The sequence below is a fragment of the Sus scrofa genome, chromosome 15 (genome assembly GCF_054392235.1).
Source record: "Sus scrofa isolate SSC_HxYL_T2T_F1_AM1 chromosome 15, Sscrofa_HxYL_maternal_Yorkshire_Landrace_v2.0, whole genome shotgun sequence".
NCBI classification, from domain to species: domain Eukaryota; kingdom Metazoa; phylum Chordata; class Mammalia; order Artiodactyla; family Suidae; genus Sus; species Sus scrofa.
In genome coordinates, this window is record NC_139397.1 from 16,231,189 (window position 1) to 16,253,583 (window position 22,395).

General features: G+C 39.7%; 1 long non-coding RNA gene and 1 pseudogene across 19 annotated transcripts in view; one reads left to right on the forward strand and one right to left on the reverse strand.

Annotated features, from left to right (window-relative positions):
* Positions 1-22,395, reverse strand: part of LOC102159998 (uncharacterized) — a 749,988-nt gene that overhangs the window by 455,645 nt on the left and 271,948 nt on the right. The gene's annotated exons all lie outside the window — the stretch shown is intronic.
* On the forward strand, positions 10,496-11,674 carry LOC100621526 (interleukin-20 receptor subunit alpha pseudogene; annotated as a pseudogene).

Sequence of the window (22,395 nt, forward strand, 5' to 3'; positions counted from 1 at the left end):
CACTCAATTGGCAATGCCTATTTCTGCAAGAGAAGTAAAGCTGATCATTTCCCTTAATTACAACAAAATATACTCTCCAAAGACAGTGTGTTTCTTGCCATTACTTTCCTCAAAACCAGCCCCTTGCAGTCTGAAAATTCACAGACACTCTGATACTTAGCCTTCATTTTTGAAGGAGAGGGAGGCACCTCTAACTTGAGATTAGAGAAGAAAGAGGAATCAAAGGAACAAAAGGCTGTACAGCCTAACTGGCCTAACAGGACCATTCTAGTTCTGGTCAGTGAAAAGATGCTCCTGTTTCTGTTCTTTGGCTTTCTTTTCTTCTCATTGGCACACAAACTCCAAGTCTCCATAGCACCATTCTCTATGATACACTCCATGACTCTAACTTTCCATATTCAAGATTAAGAAGAGTAACTTGGAGGGGGAGGTAGTGAGATATTTTAGCTGCCAATTGGAACTGAGGATAAAAACCAGAGTCCATCGCCTAGTTGAAAATAATAATAGTACCTAATACATACTGATTTTTTCCTATTAAACCTCTTAAAGATACTATTTATTTAATCCTCATATTAACTCTAAGAGACAGATACTAACAGTATCATATTTTAGAGGTGAAGAAAATGAGTTGAGTGAATGTTCAAGGTCACATAACTAGGGGTGGTAGGACTTGGATTTGAATCTAGTCAGTCTAGTTTCTCTAAAACCACTCGTTTGCTTCCTCTCAAAGGATTATGAATTTCCTAGTCGAACATTAGATTTGAAACTCTTTGACAGAAATACTCATCTGAGTCCCAATGCAGCAGAGCTGAGCAAAGCAAAAAAGAACAGAACTCAGCTACTTTCCTGCTTTCTCTCATCACATGGGTATGAGCTTTTTTTTCATCTTAGAGGAGTATCTAAGTTAATTTTCAAATTACATAAAGGAACTGGAATTATTTTTCTCATTTTCAGAAACCCACCAAATGGGTGAAATTGAACCATGTGTCTCCTGTTGAGTAGAATGACTTGGACACACCTTGACACACAGGCAAAGTGGGTGAGGGGTGGGGAACGCTAGCATCTTTCTAAAACTGCATTTGTTGCTCATAAGCATGAGATCAGAGGAGGAAGTGAGTCTCCCACTGGTCTCTTATGAAGAAGGGGGCTTGCACTTCTATTTTCCTTGGTCTTGATTCCTTGGAGCAGCTAAGTGTTCACACTGGTCGCATTTTAGCCTGGAATTAACCTTCCTTCTCTCTTTGGAGCTTTTGGGACAGTCTCAAACTTATGCCTAGCAGGAACCTCTACTGCTCTGAACAGCTTGATCACAGAGGTGGACACATACTGGTTGTCTTGGATGCCCAGCTCTAAAAGAACAGGAACTCTGTCAAGGTGGGGTGTTAAGCATACCTAAAAGTAAGTGGGTATGTTGTTGGTTTCATGCAAAAGGGTGGCCTAGGAAGATTTAAGTAACTTGGAATACACTATCAGGTTAAGAATAATAAATTACTATGTTTTTAATTATTCAGGACATTGTTCTGTCACATGTAATCCTGTACACAAGTTCATGTTCTCTGATAACATGTAGTGCCACACATATGCACATACACACACCATACAGATCCACTGCAACAAATTTACTAAAACCCTCTGCGTTTGTAGGAACAAATAATTTATTACTGACTTCTTTTTTCAACTAGATATTGGAAACAGACTGGATATATTAGCCACCAGATATTAGCCTCTTCTAAGTGAGACATTATCGAGATATTTCTAAACCACTTTTTACAAGGGACTCTGACAGATAAGACCAGTTGTAGCATGCGCGATGCTTTGAAATGAGAGAACTAAAATGGAAAAGAGTTAATGAAATACAAATGGAAACTGTAGTTTATCCAGATGGAAATGGGCTATAAAACTGCTTTTTATAGGAGTTGGTTTTTTAGAGAGTCCTAGAAACTCACCTCTGCTAGTCAGGGATGCTGCACATTGGACAAACTAGAAGGGTTCTACAACAGCATCTCTAGGGAGTCTTGGACATCGGTTCTTTGTGAAAATAATCAAGGGTTTGTTGAGAGTTACTCAAGCCAAGCTTTGAACTAGGAGCTGTTTGAATTTTACACTGGCTGGACAGAGACACATGGGCATCTCAGACAGACTAATACTGTGTCCAACTTCAAACAGATATTTTTAACATGTTCACTCAATATTTGATTTGGAGTCAAAGCATGAGGGCAGAGCAAGGAAGGAAAACCATGAGCGGTACCTTCTCTGTTGTCTCTACAATTTATCTTTGGCTCCACATTTACATAGCTCATTTCACAAAACTAGCCCCTCACGAAGAACGTTTTCAGAGCATTTATCATTACTGGGGCATGCTCACTGGCGTTTCACTTACACACGAAAGCTCAAAGTGGCTACTATTTGTTACTAATTACAGAGGTTGCAAAAGTCCCTGCTACTAATTACAGAAGTTTCTCTGGAGTTGAGAGACATTTCCAAAAATCCTGCTCACATACAAGACCTGATCTCCTTCCTTTGTGAGCTCTCTGACCAGCATTCCACCTTATTACCTGTTAACTTAATCTTAATTACCATGACTGAAAATACCACTCAATGCACTGGTGTCAACCTCCACTTGCTCCTCCATGGGCCAGAGGAGTAGGCTGGTGACAACATTCCCGTGTTCCCTTGTTTCCCTTGCTGCTGATTCTCTTCTGTGAGACCTATAGGTCTGCAGTTTTTCACTGTGTGATGAGCTGTTTCTACCTGTCAGGTCCCTGGAGATAATATTTACACAATCCTTAATCTTTGCATCTGCAAGTGCTCAAATCTCACTGTAAGTGCCCTCTTTTGGGAGGCTTCATTTCTTTCCATCATGCTTATACAAAATATGGACTTCCTGGATTTTTTGCTGTTGTTGATATTTGGGAAAGTTCTGGTTGTTTTACTTGGTCCAGCAGATATTTCTCTTACCTACATTTTCCTTCTCTCTACCAGCTATATTCTCTGTCCTCTATGCAGTTGATGGAAGGGGTATACATAAATCCATATTTATAAAAGGCTTTCCTCAGCCAACTTTCTGTGAACTCAGTGACAAAAAGCTTCAGCTGAGAGGAAGGACAGGACTTTTTTTTTCTTCCTGATTTTGAGTCTGTAATTGCAACAGATACTCCTGAAACAGAAATCATTGGTTCTGAAATTTCTACATATCAAGTATTCTTTGCTAAGTTCCATGCCTTCTATAAATTCCCTTGGCTGTTAGAGAACTACATTGGTATCTAATTTTTATGAGAAGCATTTAAAGGCAACTGACTGATTCCCTGAGCAGTAAAGTATAACTCTGAAATTGAGATCTTGGCAAACCATCCCTTGCAAAGTTTAAGGAAGTTGGAATTGATCGTGCTTTAGCTCACAGCCCCCACTGGGGAGTTCTGACGGGTTGCAGATCCCAGCTGATTTCTGGGAAGGGGCTTTTGAGTCTTCTCCTCCTTTTACAGAAAACAGCTCAGCAAAGCAGCAGTTCACATAAATGAATGTGTTCAGTAGACTACAGTGCCATTAGGCTGGGAGCTATGATAGGACGAGAAAGAAAAAAGAAAAGCATAGGAACTCATATTTACTGCATTCCTATTCTCCATATTGGACTTGAATTAAGATTTTTAAAGATTTTTAGACTCAAATTAATAATTTCAGAAAACTTTTCAACTAGTTTGAATTTCATTAAGAGGAATTAGTTTAAGAGAAACAGATCCATGAACTTTTAACCAATGAAGAAACTTTCCTCAACAAAACTATTATCCCAAACTTTGTGAACAACCATGGTTTGCTATACCAAATTAATAGTTTTCTATATAATTTATGTGCTAATTTCAATTTCAATTTCACTGTCAATCCCATCTGTTATTGCTTCAATCCTGAATTAATGAGGCAAGTTAGAGCTGGAAAATGTCACATCATCTGAGGGCATTGTTCTTCTCTAAGGTCATATAAAATGAAAGAGTACTTTTGTCATAATTCAACAACCCATCCCATTTTATAGAGTCATAACACTTTAGAGCTGGAAGGTTTGTAAAATATCATCAAGTCCAGATTTATAGATAAGGAAACTGAGGTCCAAAGAGGTAAAGTGATTCACTCACGTTTTCGTAGCCATTGTTCCTTATGCACTGCTTCTAGCCTTACAAGGTGTAGATGTAACCTTTAATTCATCTGAACGCCACATTCTACTACTCCTCTCAGGTAGATTTAGGGACTCATCACCTTTCAAATGCTCCAGTTGGAGTAAAGAGAGACTTTAGTTACTTTACTTCCTCTTCTTGACACTTAAGGGATTCCGTTTGATCAGGGCTTGCTATGTGCCAGGGATTGTGTTAATGCTTTTAAATGCATTGTCGCATTTACTTGACCTACAGATAGGGAAACTGAGGTTTTGAAGGTCAGCTGCCTGCCCGAAATAGCACAGCTGTTCAGGTGGAAAGGCAGAGTTTGGAGACTTGAGGATTATGTTCTTAGCTACTGTGCAATGCTGCCTCTTCTATTGTGCTGACCTGCACTAGAAACTTCAGCATTCACTTCTGAGCTCACAACACCTCCCACATCCAGTACCTTTGTTTTATTAAAAGAATTCCTGCAAACAAGCCTCTGAGCTAGAAACTCCCCTAGAGTTCCAAGAAGTAGGATTCATTATCTCTTTCAATTGCCCTTCTGAATTCTTGCCTAGCAAATGTGTTTCACTTCCTAGCAAGAATTCTGGCTTAGCCTTTTTTTTTCCCCCTCTGCCTGCCTTCCCCAAACCTACAACCTAAAGGCCAGTACACTGCTGCTCTGACCAGGCCCCAAGCAGAGCTAATGGCTGGGAACATTCACTTATCGATAATTCAGAAAGCAAAGGAAACTCTGAAGGAAACGGGAATCAAGATGGACAGGAGCCAGGTCACCAGCACTGTGCATGTCATGTTTGGAATTTGGATCGGATCTTCTGGGTGATAGGAAACAGCTGAAGGTTTGCCAGCAGGAGAGTGATAGGTCTGAGCTTTCAGAATTCTCAGAGGCAAAAAGAGCTCTTTAGAACTGTGGAGAAAATGTGGAGAAAAAATGAGGCAGAATGAACCTCTCTCCTGCTTTGCCTCTCTGTCCAACTGATGGACATATGGGTTCTTCCTTACTGCTAAGATTTGCACACACTCTTTGCGTGGTTATATGCTTTCATTTCTCACTCATACCCAGGAGTGAGATTCCTGAACTATATGGTATGCATATATTTAACTGTATAAGAAATTGCCAAACTGTTTTCCAAGTGGTTGTACCATTTTATAATCTCACCAGCAACATATGAAAGTTCCAGTTACTCCACATCATTGTCGGCACTTGGTAATGTCAATTTGCTTAATTTAGCCAATCTAGTGGATATTACTAAATGGAGTTACTAAATAGTAACTCATTTTACTAAATAGTAACTCCATTTAGTTTTAACTTGTATTTCCTTAATGGCTACTAATATTAAGAACTTTTCATGTAGTAATCGATATCCTTCTGTGGCACCAAATCTTTCCCTCATTTTTAATGGCATCATATTCTTATTATTGATTTCTGAATTTTAAAACTTGCCCTAAATAACATACACATATTCTTAAATATGTATTTGCAAATATTTTATACCAGTCTTGCCTTCTCAGTTTCCCTTACAATGACTTTCAAAGAGCAGAAGTTTGGAGTTCCTGTCACGGAGCAGTGGTTGCAGGTTCGATCCCTGCCCTTGCTCAGTGGGTTAACAATCCGGCGTTGCCATGAGCTGTGGTGTAGGTTGCAGACACGGCTCGGATCCAGCGTTGCTGTGGCTTTGGCGTAGGCCAGTGGCTGCAGCTCCGATTCAACCCCTAGGCTGGGAACCTCCATATGCCGTGGGAGCGGCCCAAGAAATGGCAAAAAGACAAAAAAAAAAAAAAAAAAAAGAGCAGAAGTTTAATTTTGACACAATTTATCTTTTATCTTTAGTAGTTCATGCTTTTGGTCCTAAGAAATGTTTGCCTAACCCAACGTCACAACAATTTTCTCCAATGTTTTCTTCAGAAAGTTCTATAATTTTAGTTCTTATATTGAGGTATATGATACATTTTATATTTATTTTCATGTGTGGTGCTATATAAGAGGAGGGAATCATTATTTTGCATGTGAATGTCCTATCATTCCAACACCTTTTATTGGATAGACTATTCTTTTCCCAACTGAATTACCTGGACCCTCTGTCTCAAATCAGTTGACCACACATTTCTTAGGTATTTCTGGATTTATGATTCTGTTACATTCTGTTACATTGATCTATATTTTTATCTTTAGCTGCTATTTCCTCACAGGTTTATCTTTTATCTAACACATGGACTATTTTTTGTTTTTGCTTTTGAGTACATTTCCACGCGGAAGAGGTAATATAGTGGGCCTGACACTGCTGTCTTTAGAAAAACGAGCTTGCAAGGTTGGCCCTTGGCTGGCTTCTGGGAGCTTGTATTTCAAGACTGTTCCCACCATTCCTAACTCATAAGAGTGATTCACTGTGTCTAAAATGTACAAACAATACAGTTATGTTGAATATTCAATTTCCTTTTGAAAGTCTGAAATTTTGGTATGTGCCAGGTGGTCAGTGCCTACTTATCCAATCCTCAGTGAAAATCTTGGACACTCAAGAATGAATTTCCCCAGTAGACAGTTCACACATGCTGTCACAATACGTTACTGAAGGAATTAAGCATACCCTGGGGGATACCTCAGGAAAGGACTCTTTGAGTTTATGCCTGTTCTTCCTAGGACAGAAACCTAGCTTAACTGCATTTACATCTGCCCACGGTGTCTTATACATAGTATATATCTAATAGATGTTTTCTTGTTTGTTTGTTTGAAATAAAGGAAGTAGAGAGATATAAACCAGAGAGTTTTATCAGGCCCTCAGTTAGAAAAAAATAATTAAATCTAGAGAAGTATATCTGTGAACTATAGAGGAAATTATTAAACCATTACTGCTTTGTAATTATTTAGGGGGAAAAAAACTGCATTTGCATCGTATGAAGAGTTCATTTTCCCAGGAGCTGAAGAGGCAAGCAGCAATAAACTAAGCTTCTAACTCACCCATGATGGCCCCACAAAAAATAAGTTAGCAGCCATGGGGACACCAATCCATAACAATTCCTGCTTGGTGGTTTGGAAATGTGCCCATCTTCCAGGGGAACTAATACATTTGGAAAGTAAATGGCACTGCTCCCCTCTGGGCTCACTCCAAGTTTTTCCCACTTCATCCAACCAGTTAGTACATGGAACTAACCCAGAATAATTTCACTTTAAGAGATGAGGTTTCTAAAAATTAGCTCAAAGAACAAGCTAGACATTTTGCCCAGTTTGCAAAACCATTACCCTGATGTATATGTTCTTAAAATGGAGGTGAGACAAAGCCAGTTCACTTAGAGAAGACAGTCCATTGTTAACCTCATCTCAAGGCTACTTCAACAAAAATTCTGACAGTAATGGACAAATGAGGAAAAGTCAAAAGAAAAACATCCTGCTGACTGCATAGCTAATGGAAGTGTGTGTGATCAGAGAATAAACAAGTCGCTCTATATTTGGAACTTGCCAGATACTAATAATCATTTGTTAAGAATTGTATGTGTGTGTCAGGAAAAATCCAAAATATTCTCTCTTGGCTATTCTTCCCTTCCTTTTCCTCTCTCTATTGGTTTTTATGAAAATTTCTGTTTATTTACATCCATTAAGATAGCCCCGTGACCTGATCTAGAAACCTCAATGTGTTTCTCATAAATCATTATGAACTTATGTTTTCCAAACACGGAAGCTGCATTTGCCACAAGAAAACAAACAGATCCTAGGAGATTAGAGATCAGTGCAGAATACAGAAAATTTGCATTTTAAGCATAGGAAGAAAAGTTCTTTCAAATGTATATACATTTCCACAGAACTAGAAAATTTTTTAATTTTTTGTTTTAAGTTAAAACTTTGTAGTCACAGTGAACCCACAATGTAGAATAAAAGGTAGTTTAAAAAACCTTAACAGAACTAAGAATTTTTTAGCTAATGATATTTCAATTAAAAAAATATGGGAAAAATTTGAGTAAATATTGATTTTAAGGTAGAAATAATATATTTGGCTGAAACATATTTTTAAGTTAAATGCAGGAAAACTTTGAATTCTAAATCTGCTGTACCAACTGGCATAGAGTTTAGTTAAAAAATAGTTTTGTGTCTGAGTAGCAGTTCTACTCCGAGTTTTCCTGGAAGCCCTGTTCAGCATCTCTCTTACATTCCGAATAACTGCAGATGTTGTTATTCACATTTGAGTTGGTAAATGTTTCCTATCCTGAAGGATTTCATTAAAATGCTTTGATTTTTTTAAAAGAAATTTGTGCATTATGGAAGCATGGCTACATTAAGAATAACTGGAATAAAATGAAATCTTTAACTATTTGTACTTAGAAATTAACTTAAGTCCTCCTGGATATAAGGAACTGGCTCTAGCTACAGAACATTTTTACATAAATGTTGGCAAAGATGAGTTGCATACAAAATTCACTTTTATATGGAGCAGGAGGAAACTCCTTTTTGTGCATAACTAATAATCAATATCCTAGAAATGTGAATAAAATTGAAACTACATTTTTTAAAGCCATGCTATTTTAGGGCTTCTCTTATTAAATTCTTTCATGGCACAGTTAAAGCATCACCTTGAAAAATTACATCATCAATAATACTATTTGCACTAAATAGTTTTCATGAAAACTACTGAATTTATTCCTTCAGTGTCAGCTTTTCCTTCTCTACAAATTACTCTGCTATAAATCTGGTGTATTGGAGACTTCTGAGTTGTAAAATGCTAAGAGTCTTTCTTACTTTTTCAAGTAAATATAATGATAATCACTCTGTCTACGCATTTAAAACTTTTCATTATGCAGTGTCTGAATCTATGTATAGTGCATCCTGCTTGCCCATTTGTAGCGTCTATAAGATACACAGGCCTGTGCAGGATTTCTCAGGATCCAGGGCCCCTGAGCTTAGGACTCCCACCAAATTAGGTCAAATGCCACTAGACTCTAGCGAGTCTGTGTACTAATGGGCCTTCGGAGAGCATTAAAATTCCAACAGCAAGAAGGTTGTGTTCATTTTAGTGTTAATGATTCTCCCTCCCAGCCTTGTTTTATTTGAATGAGCGGAGTTACACAGAAGCCCATCACAGACACGAAGTTGTTGTCTTTCAGTGGATTATTTGCTATCTTAGGAAGTGCAGAGAAAAAAGATGACAGAGGGAAGGAGGTGATGCTGTTAATGGAGGTGGACCAAGAAAGTGCTGCATAACTAAGTAGCCATTTCTTCATGGGAGAGTTCAGAGTTGACCTCAAAGGAAAGGGGACTATCTTACATCTAGACTGAAGTGTCCTGATATTCAAAACAGAAACTCAAATGGTGGCTGTTACTGATGTTGTGAATTTTAAACAAGGCAGTAATGTGAAGTTGTGTCAACTAGTATTGGGTTGTTAGTTCCTTTTTTATTTATCAAAATAAAAATCGATTTTTTTATTATTAAAGCAATCCATATTTCCTGAAAAAATTCAATTTAAATAAAAAACAAAAAATTACCTATAATATCGCTAACCAAAAAGAAGCATTAATAACAGAATCACTATATTTTTGTCATTTTTTTATGTGTGCCTGGGCACACATATTTAGAAAAATAGGACAGGACTGTGCATATGGTTTTTAATCTAATAGTTCTTCATTAATGACAGTAACATAGTATGGCCTTTCTATAATACATATATAACAAATTTATATATAATATCGAGATGATTAATGTTTACATAATAATTTAATTAATATTATTAATAATTAAGCCAATATTAATAATGGTAATTTGTTAAATTATTTAATATATAATAACTATATAGAATGGTTTTTATATTAGTATGAACATACTAATATTTATTAAATCTCCCAGTGATATGCATTTATTATTTCCTTTTTTTTTTTGGTTACCCCATGGCATATGGAGCTCCAGAGCCAGGTATCAGATCTGAGGCACAGCGTGAAGTAAGCCGCAGCTGTGGCAACAGCAACACCAGATTCTTAACCCAGTGGGCCAAGCCAGGGGTGGAACCCACATCCCAGTGCTCCTAGGACTCTGCCAATTCCATTTTGCCACAGTGGGAGTGCCCATCACTTCCAATTTTTAATTTGGAAATTAGTTTTGCAGGGAACATTTTAGTGTGATTTGCTTTGTGTATTAGTCCTGTTATCTCTCTAGAAGAAATTCCTAGGAGTGGAATTCTGGGTTCAAATGGCATGCACATTTTTAAGATATTTGATAAATGTTGCCAAATCATCTCCCAATAAAGTTGCAATAATTTTTATTTGCACAAGCAGTTTAGAAGACTGCTTGTTTTTCTGTTTCTTCTTGTTAGCTGGGAATGTCATTAGTTTTCCTCATTTTTAAAAAATCAGTGCCTATACTTGAACGTGGTCCCAGTGTGTGACTAACCACACGCTGGTGCTCAGCTGGCTGGAGCCAGACACTGTGCATTGCGTTCTTGCAGAGTCCTTGGTCCCAGCCCCTCCTCGCCTCACTCAGCCTTCTGAAAAGCAGTGTGTCAGCATTTTGAAAGATCAAACATCAGAGTTGAAGGCTAAAATCTGGTATGTTTTGCCCATATCTGTTACCATGTTTATTTTTTCTGTGGACAGGCTTTTTCATGTACAGATATACCCATGTTGGCAAAGAGAAACACCCAGCAAATTTGATTTTGATTTATGGAAGTGAATTTGACAGAAGATTCTTTGTACTTGCTGAAAAAATTGTGATGAACTTTACCACCCTCAATATTTTTGAGGAGTCTAAATCTTCGCAGAAGGATACAAGCATGATAGAAAACACCGATGATGTGTGGGACCTGAATAAGCCCAGTGAGGACCAGGAGTCCCCCTGGGAAGAAATGGAGGTGTGACACGTGGGGTATGCTTCATATTTGATGGACATCATGTGTGACTCTGAGAAAAGCACCAGAGAGACTTCCCTAACTAACGCAGCAGGCGCCACCCAGCAGAACAATGCCCCCAGATATGAATACGATGTGAGAACTAATGACATTTCCATGGGGCCTGGAGATCAGGAGTCCAATCCACAGGAGAAGGCATCCCAATAAGGAAAGCTATTTGAGCAACAGGCACCTTTGACCAACTTGGATCCACAAACACAGCTGCATTCATACACCCCTCAGCTCAGAGACTTGGAGCACCTGCCACCAGGGCACACAGACATAGAGGAGGGGTCAGAGGAAGAGCCCTTTACCACACTGGTTGATGGGTACCCTTGGACTGGCAGGCTGTATATACCTTCATTATCCAGCTTTGAACACCACTCAGAGGGATGTGGGCGCCCTGAGTCCAAGCGGTTCTCAAAGGAGGGCCTCTTGTCTAGACTCTACCACGAGCTGGCTCCAGACATGGCACCAAGAGACAATGCAGCCTATCTCATGCAATTTTTGGGGGAATGGGGCTTATATGTACAGATGGAAGACTGACATCCAAACCTCCCTTTGTCACACGTCCACTGTGACAAAGCGCATGAGTGACCGAAGAATTAAGCACTTAAGATAGAGGTTTACTCAGATTTCTGAGTCAGTGAGAATTTTTTATTTCTTCTGTTTTCATAGCACTTGTTTTATTCTGCCTCGTATGGGTGGTTGGGTCCTGTGTGTGGGTCTCCTGCAGCGATGGTAGGCACCCAGAGCACAGTGGATGACCTACTCTCCGTACCCAAGAAGTATTCAAAAATGTTGGCCAAATTGGATGCAGAATTTATTCAGGTAGATGGCTTATGACCTTTTTATTTATGATTTTCTTAGAAGCACCCTTGTACAGTTATTTTCTGGGCCCTCACCCAGTGTATAGCATAGTAAAAAGCATGACACAAATGGACCTATCTACAAAACACAAACAGACAAACAGAGAGAACAGACTTGTGGTTGTAAAGCGGGAGAGGGGAGGGAGTGGGATGGACATGGAGTCTGGGGTTGATAGGTGCAAAGTTATTACCTTTAGAATGGATAAGCAATGAGGTCCTCTGTACAACACAGGGAACTATATACAATCTCTTGGGATAGACAGACCATGATGGAAGATAATATGAGAAAAGATAATGTGTATGTGTGTGTGTGTATGTATGTGTGTCACTACACAGTACAGCAGAAACTGGTACAACACTGTATATCAACTACACTTTAATAATTATATATATTATATATACATAAGGAAAAATGAAATAGCTTACTCTTAAAAAAGTAAATAAAATCAGTACCAATTTAATAAAGAAAATTTCAAATTTCACTTTTGCCTTAGTTTCTATTTCTTTGACTATTATTGAAATTAGATATCATTTCACATGTTATTTCTTCCTTTATTGATTATTCATGTCCTTTGTCTATTCCCTTTGGGTTGTTCATTCTCGTACTAATTTGTCAGAATGTTTTGTGGGTTTTTTTTTTTTTTTTTTTTTTTTTTTGCTTTTTGGGGCCACACCTGAGGCATATGGAGGTTCCCAGGCTAGGGGTCTAATTGGAGCTATAACTGCAGGTCTACACCACAGCCACAGCAAGGCCAGGTCCCTGCCACATCTGCAACCTACACCACAGCTCACAGCAACACTGGATTCTTAACCCACTGAGTAAGGCCTGGGATCAAATCTTCAACCTTATGGTTGCTAGTCAGATTCATTTCCTCTGCGCTACAACGGGAACTCCAATTTGTCAGAATGTCAATTGTCAATGATAAGAGCTATTTTTATGTCATATATGACCCAACTACTTTTTCCAATTTTATCCTTTGTCTTTGACCTTGACTACATCTTTTAAATATCAGTTTGTAAGTTGCTTCTAAATCATTTCTGAATCAGGGAGTTCCCTTTGTGGCACAGCAGAAATGAATCTGACTAGTATCCATGTGGATGCGAATTTGATCTTGGCCTCGCTCATTGGGTCAGGGATCTGAAGTTGCCGTGAGCTGTGGTGTAGATCACAGATGTGGTTCAGATCTGGTGATGCTATGACTGTGGTGTAGGCTGCCACTGTAGCTCCAATGCAACCCCTAGCCTGGGAATTTCCATATGCTGCCCTAAAAAGCAAAAAACAAACAAATAAATTAATAAATAAATCCTGAGTCAGGTGATAGGTAGATGGGTGATTATGCACAAGGACTCAGAATTAGTAAATACCAAAATCTATCTTGAATCCAGACATATCTTTTTTCAATGTCATGCCTTTATATTCCATTTTTCCCCAAGTTCTGACTGTCTTGAATTTGGCATATTAGGCTATACTACCCACAAACATAGAAACAGTATTTTAAAATGGGCTTTCTTACTATCTGAGGACAGTATTGTTCTCCATACTTCTCTAATGGTCTGGATTATGATAAATAATGTAATTTCTCTGCACACTCCACAAGATCAAAACCAAACTGAAGCTACTTTGACCATCACAAAGTGGTACTCTCCTTCCTTTGCACACAAAGTGGTACTCTCCTTCCTTTGCACAGAAGCCCTGAGTCCTGTCATAACAGCCTAGGGAAGATGTGGTTCCCAACTTCAGGAATCTCTCAGTCAAAATAATTTATTTGTGGATCCACCTAGATGCACAGTTTTAGTTTCCATAAAGACAGAAAATAATTCTTGGAACTCAGCAATAGATCCTGTTCTTAGCCACTCAATAAATATTCCCATAAAACTTTTATTTTGTGATGATAGTAAGTTAATATTTACTGAATGTCAGACATCCTTCTGAGTCCTTTACATTTGCAACTCATAGAATCCTCAGACTGTGTAGGTGCTATTATGATCTTCCTTTAAATGGGGACATTTCAAGGCACAGAAAGTTTAAGTAACTTACCTAGGATGTATAGTTTATAAGTGGAGGAGACAAAAGGGACTTGAACTGTTTGGTTCCAGCGTCTGTGCCCTCTACCACTAGCCTAGGCTGCTTCCCAGCACACATTTCCTGCCCAGCATAAGGTGCTGGATGTAGAGTTAAATACACAGACATAAAGGGTCTCACTATATCAGGGTGGAGGGAATGGCATACAAATGGCAAGAAGGCCCCCATACTGACTGCAGAGAAATAATTCATTCAGCCTGGATTTTGAAAGTCAAAGAATTCAGAAAATCTCTTTTAGAAAAGAGGCACCAAAATAAATTAATGGAAAATAGGAACTTTATCATCAAGATGCAAGTTTTTAATGTTGAAAACTCAATACATGAAAGCAAAATTTACATTTATAATTTGTTTTTCCTAGTCTTCCAGCCTCCTGGGGTTAATTTTTTTTTAATGTCCCAAAGAAAACAGTTCAAGCCCTTATCCCATATGCTAGGGACTATCAGGGCCTTCACATTGTTAAAGGATTTCCGAGGAACTTGTTTTCTGATTACTATTTGTTCCAAATTTCTCCTCCTGACTCATCTCCCCCAACGGCCGTCCTTGTTTCACTCTGTTTCCCCTGTCCTTTCCCTGACCTTTCCCAAAGAACCTCTACACAAGCCTTCTCTTGGTCCATCTACGGCCCCTGCATATAGCCCCCTTTTACTTAGCTCTGAGTGTGAGTAAGGGGAAAGGAAAAAAACTTACGATTAGATTTTAGACATCATACTACTGATATTCCACAACCACCACAGTCTGGAGTTTCTCATAAGCCATTTATCTCCTTAAGTTCTAAATTCTGTCAAAGTGCAAGTCTTCTAGTCTCTACAGAGATCCTTCTCCTGTCTTATCTTTTTCCCACCACCCTACCCAAGTGGCCAGCATCCAACACCCAAGTTCTTGTTACTTCCTACTAGGAAGAAAGTTGGCTCTCTCTTTGTTCCCTGTTCCACACTATCTCCTACAGACTTTACGAGGCATAGTTGGGGCTTGGGGGGGGGCGGTGGTGCTTATCTTAAAACCACTGGGAAATTTTCTCAATCAAAAGAGTTTATTCTCCACCTAAGAATTCCATCGTCCTGTGGTAACTGCCTTAAAATACAGCCATTTCTAAAAATAATCAGTTTTGTCTTTCACACAGCTACCTTGAGGAGGTAGTATTCAAATGAGAGGAATAGCATTTTTCATCACAGAATTTATTTAATAAATATTTCTACTGTCTATACCTGTGTAGAGAACATCTGAGGTTTGAAGAAAAGAGACACCTTGCATCAGGATGTCAATCTGGATGGAAGACGGAAAGTTCCTGCATGTCATTCAAGGCAAAGATTCCGCAAGTCATTCCTCTGTTGATACCCATGACTAAAGTCTGTAAATTGGTGGTTTGGGGTTCAGCCTATATTTTTATCAAATAAACAGTAGTTAGAACTCAGATTATCCCACAAAGGCCTATTAAGCCCCACTGTGGCTGAAAAATGGTAGCAATTACACTGGCCTGAATTTGGGGTGCCCAGAGCAGGAGACTGGTGCTGCAGAGAGAGGAAAGAGAAAAGTCAGTTCACTTACACTCATGGCCCCAGACAGTTACAATCTTTGCTAGTTGCTAATTTTTCATCTGTACTTCTACTCCTTGCACCTCACCCTTTAGCCAGGTCCCATCCATGTCCTTCCCTGTGGAACCTGCTCAGCTTTTGCCGCACCATGATGGTGCTCATGAATGATTCCTTTCTTCACTCCAAACCCTGTTCTCTCAGTGCAGACAGTCCCAGCCATGCGTCAAGAACAACTATTTGAATCAGCTAATTTGCAGTAAGGAATAATTTCGAATACTGTCATCCTTTCAATGAGTATTTTACTTTCAAAATAATACTTAAATTCATTTGAGCATGTGTCTATGTGGTGGAATTCCAAGTCGGTACACAAATTAAAAAAAAAAAAACAAAAACAAATTCAAGAGTGTAGAAAGAAATATTTTCCAGAAATGGGAGGAAGAGGATTGAAGAATAGAAAAAATGAATGGGTCACCAATGCCTGGGATTTTTGTCCCTGGGGCAATGTTGATATACATCAAAAACATCCAGTTTTCTGTTTGTTTAACTTTAGTTCCCTTAGGGGAGGCAGCAACCCTTTGAACAATAGAGATGTTTGTTTCAGAATATGATTCTTGTTTAAATGTTTTAGAAGCATGTTTGTTGCCTAAATTAAAGCACACCTTTTGCTTAGCAATGGCAAACACTAAAATAGTTTTTATAAAATTATTTCAATATAACCTGGAATAGTGATTGTTATTTCCTACCTACTTCCCTGTATTTATGGTACACGACATATGTACGCATAACGTAAAGCATAGTGAGGTAAAAGTAACAGGGTCCTGGACTGTAAATCAGGAATCCTGCATTTATCCTGCATGTGCCCATGATTAAGAAGCTATAAAGCAAAGAAGGTAATATTTTATGTTCCTAGGTTTTCGTTTGGCCCCAGAGTCACTGTCCCCTTGATCAGTCTATTAACAGCCAAAACCATGGTCAAGATGCACTGGCAATCCCCACTCCTAAAATTACTTCCTCATTCCCTCTGCTGCAGGGAATGGTGCCAACCAAACCCCGTCTCAGAATAGCCCTCTGCCAAAGGGAAGTGCCTCTCACTGAGGCATCCTAATTTTAATATCTGGCCAAGGCAGGGGTATGAATCATGTCAATTATCATGTCAATTAAGGACAACCCTAAAGGTCTGCCTAACTCCAAAATTTGTAGTGGGATGAGCTGAGGCCTTCCTTGCAATTGTCCTTTACTTTAACAACTTCTTAGTTCATTTGCTCACAGGTGTTGTTGCTGAACTACAAGCAACCTCCTAAGTGCAAGTTGCCCTCCAGAGTCTGCATCCTTGGGAACCCAGTCTAAGAAGGTTGGTGCTAAGAGTGGTTCAAGGAAGCAAAACCTAAAACTAGATATTGGAGGTGGAACCCATTGCTATACACATTCCATGGGATGTTGTCACAGCACAATTGTTATAACTTCCACTGGTGGCCAACTTGGATGGAGCACCTTTGGAAGGGGAGTGCTACCTGGGTGCAATATTGCAGATGTTAAAAAGTTTAAGGAAAGTAGTTAATTATAACACAACGAGATATTTAGCACACTGCTGAATGCCGTCTATGCACTAGAAAGAGACAAAGAAAGTCTGAGTATGATTAATTACCAATTAAGGCAAAGTGTGAAAATTAAAGGGCCTGCTGGCAACATATGAAGAGTCTTATCTTTAGGATGGCAGAATAAGCTGAGCCCTTGGTCTAGGACTTAACGATAAGGGCAGAGAAGCACTAGGGAAAGTTGAATTCTCACTTCCAGTCAGTGCTGGGCCAAGGTCAGGGCAATGTCTAGGAAGGGATGGGACTCTGAGACCAAAAAAGAAATATCTGAATCTATGCAGTTAAAAAACCAGAAATTCCAAAGTCTCCTAAACCTTCTAGAGCTATAGAAAGGGCTTGCTTCTGCCTTTACAAGGCTAGTTCTTCCCCTTTGAGGACAATACAAAGGCCTATGTCTGGAAGACAACACTTGCCACACCTCCCCAAATTAGTATTTACCCACTCCTCCTCTCCTGTCTCCAGGCCAATACCTTGGGTCATGTCACAGTATAACCAACCTGGGGACATGCTGGGCCTACAAAAGGAGAAATGGGATGATTTGTTGAAGGAGCTGCAAGACCCAGTCAATCATACTAATAGGTGCTGGAAGAGTCTGCATGAGACCAGATCTTAAAGTGCTGTGTCAATGTGTGTGTGTGTGTGTGTGTGTGTGTGTGTGTGTGTGTGTGTGTGGCATGGGAGGAGTGTAGAACATAAACGTGGATAAGAGAGGATTTATCATTAAGTGAACACTCTCCTATACTATACAAGTTTTAACATCCTTGCAAGAACCCCAGAAAATCAGGATAACATGCTGCTATAATAGCTCTTAGAAACTGGGAGAAAGTGATAGCCTGCAGTAAGTAAAGGAGAAATTTCAAAACTATGGCTGTGGGTGGTAGAACAAATGGCGCAAATGGTTCAGAGAAATGGGTGCTGTAAATGGATATTCTGTGAAGGCCTGAAAACCAGTTATCTGGTTATATTCCATCAGAAGTCCTGAAGGACACCCCATTTACCAAAGGGATAGGAAATGTGTTTGTGTAAAGGATACTAGCATCATTGATAAGTTCACTGCTGACTGGTTGTAGGAGACGCTATTGCAGAACTGGGCTCTATGATAGGAACATGGACTGTAGCAGGAGTAGCCACTGCTCCCCTGAGGATCTTTAAAAATTGTTGAGGGAGTTCCCATTGTGGCTCAATGGTTAATGAACCTGACTAGCATCCATGAGGACACAGGTCGATCCCTGGCCTTGTTTAGTGGGTTAAGGATCTGGCGTTGCCGTGAGCTGTAATGTAGGTCGCAGACGTGGCTCAGATCCTGCATTGCTGTGGCTGTGGCATAGGTGGGCAGCTATAGCTCCTATTAGAACCCTAGCCTGGGAACCTCCATATGCTGCGGGTGTGGCCCTAAAAAGACAAAAATTAAATAAATAAAAGTAAAAATAAAAATTGTTGATACCTAGACCTGACCCCAGATGCTGTGAATGGGTTGCAAACTGGGCATCAGTATTTTTAAAAGCTTTTTAGATAATTCTAATGTTCAGTAGAGTTTGGGGACCACTGGATATAGAGAATTAAATAAAAGAGGTCAAATGTAAGTGCATAGGCATCAAAATCAAAGTGAGTGTAATTATCATAATGAGCAGCAAGATTAGAGTAGTATGGAGGGGGGCGCCGAACTAGAGAGAGCTATGGATATGGCTAGTAGAACAAGGCACTCCTAGGTGCAGTTAACAAGGGTACTACTTGAACCCTCAAAAGAAATTAAGTATTGATGATCAAGAGACTGAGGGCACCCAGCCCAATAAAAAGTCATGATTCCTTACCCAATTTGTGAATCTGAGCTAATTTTCAGATCCAGAACCCACTGACTAAAAGAGAAGCTTGTTCTTAAGTAGAAGAACCCTGAGTCACCATGGCATCCCCAATCCTTCCTCAAGGGATCTATGGCTAATTATTTGGGGACGCATTCACTGGGGGCAATGGAATACTCAGACATTTCAAGGACATTGAACAGATATTTTAGCTGACTTTTATACCTAGAGACAAGAAAGATAACAATGGCCCTCTTATTAAAGTACTGAGAGCTAAATAATAAGTGGAGTGCTGAATTGAATCCAGATCACAAAAGTATCCTCAGTCCACTGACCCCCATCTTCCATCCTCAGTGGTCATTTCTCAGGTCCCTGAATGCATAACTGGAATGAATGTGGCAGGTGGCATTACCCCCATATTGTTGCTTTTGAGCTGAAGGATTAAGACCTATAGTCATGGAGAGGTTTAGCGGAAAACCTGAAAACCACCCTTTCCCACCCCAGTGGATAAAAAAATCACATTAATAGTAAAATTCCGTGACTGCCTTAAGGACTTAATAGAGGCAAGGAGAGTGGTCCCTATCATATCTTAATTTAACTCACCAATACAGCCTCTAAAACAAAAGAATGATACTGGTAGCCTGCCACAAACTTGGTTTAAGTGAAATTTCTGATTATAGCTCCTGGGTTACATTTGGTGCCTTGCTTAAAGCAGATTAACATAATCTCAGATACATGGTATAAAGACTATGACCTGGAGAATGTACTGTTTCTCATCTCTATCAAGAAGGAAGATGAGAAGTAGTTTGCATTCACAAGATTTGCCTTCTTGTCCCAGGGCTGTGTTTGTCCTCTCATACTCCATGATAACATATTCTGAAGTGACCTAGATAATCTGGACATTTCACAGACTATCACCTCGGTTCCCTATATCAATGAGATCATGTTAATTGTACTAGATGAATAAGACCTGGCAAGTGGGGACTTTGGTAAGACATATGTACTATGTCTTCTACAGAAAGAAGAAAATAAACACTACCGAGGCTCAGGGAAGTTTTATAGTCCAACGGTCAGTGTTATGGTAGTATAGCCAATCCAATGTAAAAGACAAAGTAGTCCATCTCATTCCTTCCATCACTAAGAAGGAAGCACAACATCTGATGGACTCCTTTGTGTTCCAAAGGCACCATTACTTGGGAATCCTCTACATGTTTACTAAGTGGTATGGAAAACTGCAAGCCTTGAGTGCATCACAGAGAAGGAAAGGGCCCCGAAATAAGTCCAGGCTTCAGTGCAAGTATACATTCCAGGGATCATACAATACATCAGAGCCCAAGATCTTAAGAGTTATCTATGGTGAGAAAAACACCATGAAGTGCTTAAGACCAGCCCCAGTACGAGAATCACAAGGTCTTCCTCTAGGGTTCTAGAGCATAATCATGCTATCAACAGCAGAGAATTGTACAACCTACAAAAAACAGCTCTGAGACACTACCTAATGGACAAAGGACCATTTTGCTAGAACTGTCCATCATGAGCTGAGTTCCATTAGACACACCAAATCCTAGAGTCAGATGATAATAATTCATCCTAAGACAGAAGGAATAGAGCCCAGGAATAATTCATCATAAGACAGAAGTGATAGATCTGGCATTGACAGCATCATGGCCAGAGGATGCAGGTAAGTGGTAGGAGCAGGTACTCAGACTTTCATATTATCTACCTCTGATTACTCTCTTTTTGCTCACACATGTGACTGCATGGAGGACCCCTTATGACCAACTGATAAAAAAGGAAAAAAGTGTAATTTTCGTTAGTAAATGGGTTGCCTTAGTGTATGGATAAAAGGTGAGAAAGGGCTGCTCAGGGGTGGCCCTGAATGACAGATGAGATGAGTCATTTCGTTGACATAGCTTTGAGTGATGCACCTGACCATGCACTTAGTTTGGAATGAGACTGGCCTGAGAAATGTATGGGCACGTCTTGCCTTTTCTCTCTCCTACTTTGAAAATAAATAAATGTAGCAGCTATGGTCTAAGAAGGGCATGGTGATCAGGGGCTCAGACCCCTTCCAGATGACAACCTCAAACATTCCACTAGATAAGTCAACCTGACAGGAAAAGTGCTACATAAGAAGCAACTAAGAAATCTAAATGGGCAGCAATGTTGAGTATTAATTGTGGCCCCAAGACCAGCTATTGCGACAGGCACTGTGTTTTGTCTCACTAAACTTCTAATATGGAATCATGGAGGAGCTGTTCCCAGATGGAGAGAAAGAATCATAGAAGGCAAGGAGATCCCAGCAGCACAAGGATGGACTACAGTGGATACAAGGTGTGCACCAATGAGAAAGGTCCAGGAGCTCATTTTCTTGGCTGTTGGGGGTGCAGCCAGCTAGAGGCTCACAGCTGAATTTCTCACCAAGAAATGAGAGCTTCCTTGCCCATGGTTATGCCCCCTCATTGGGGACAGTTGGCATGATTTCAGGGCAACCTGAAAGACCATTTCACTCCAATGTTCCATGAGGGATTAGCACGAAGCCTTTATGCAACCACATTGCGGTTCCATCCCTCTGCCTAATCCTACCACCCTTACCTCCCCACAGGTGCTGTTGCTGTGAGTGCTCTCCAGGAAATGTTCTGCATGCCTATCTCCATGCAAAGTGATTTTCCAAAGAACCTAAGAAGGGGCATGCATTCACTTTAGGTACTTCTCAGAAAACCAAGAAAATATCTACGGAACAGAATGAATTTATCCAGGAAGGGGAGGGGGACTCCAAACATTGTTTTATTCCTGGTTCTTATTTAAAATATCATTCAGATTACGAAGCCTCTTCCCAACCATCGCATACTTCTATAAGGCTTTTTTGTGTCCTTAGCCTAAAGTTACCCTAGGAATTAACCTTAGACTCAGGCTGCTACAGGTATGAATATGCTTCCTTCCTTCTTCTAAGAAACAGCCAATGAGATTTTTTAAAACCACACCTAGGACAATAAGCCCACCAGTTGTGGTTGGTGGCAAATCACCACTTGGATTATTGGAGCTGGAAGTTAGCTAGATTCTATACATAAGGGATTGGTATATGGAGAGATTCAAAGACAGAGTTAAACCACACAGGTTTAAATATCTTCGGCTGGATTTCTCTGCTGAATCTCTTAAAACTTTATCACTAATATCCTATAATAGGTGTGCTTATAGAGAGCCTAAACTTATAGTATTTGCCCAAGAGTAATTTCCGAAAGATTGAGTATGGAGTAAATATTTCCTTTTGAGGTAGTGAGAGGCATAGTTCAAAGGGGAAGGAGACTAAAAGGAGGATTACTGGTGTTTAAGGATAGTAAGGTGAGGGGATAAAAGGGGATGGCTTAAAAGACTCTTCCAGTGGGCATGGCTTCATGCAACCAAGAGAAAAAGGAGGTTAAATGGATTAAGGTGCAGTTCACAAGTTTGATCATACCCCACTGTGAACCCAGGTATTTCTCACACATAATTACTCTGAGTTCTCTTT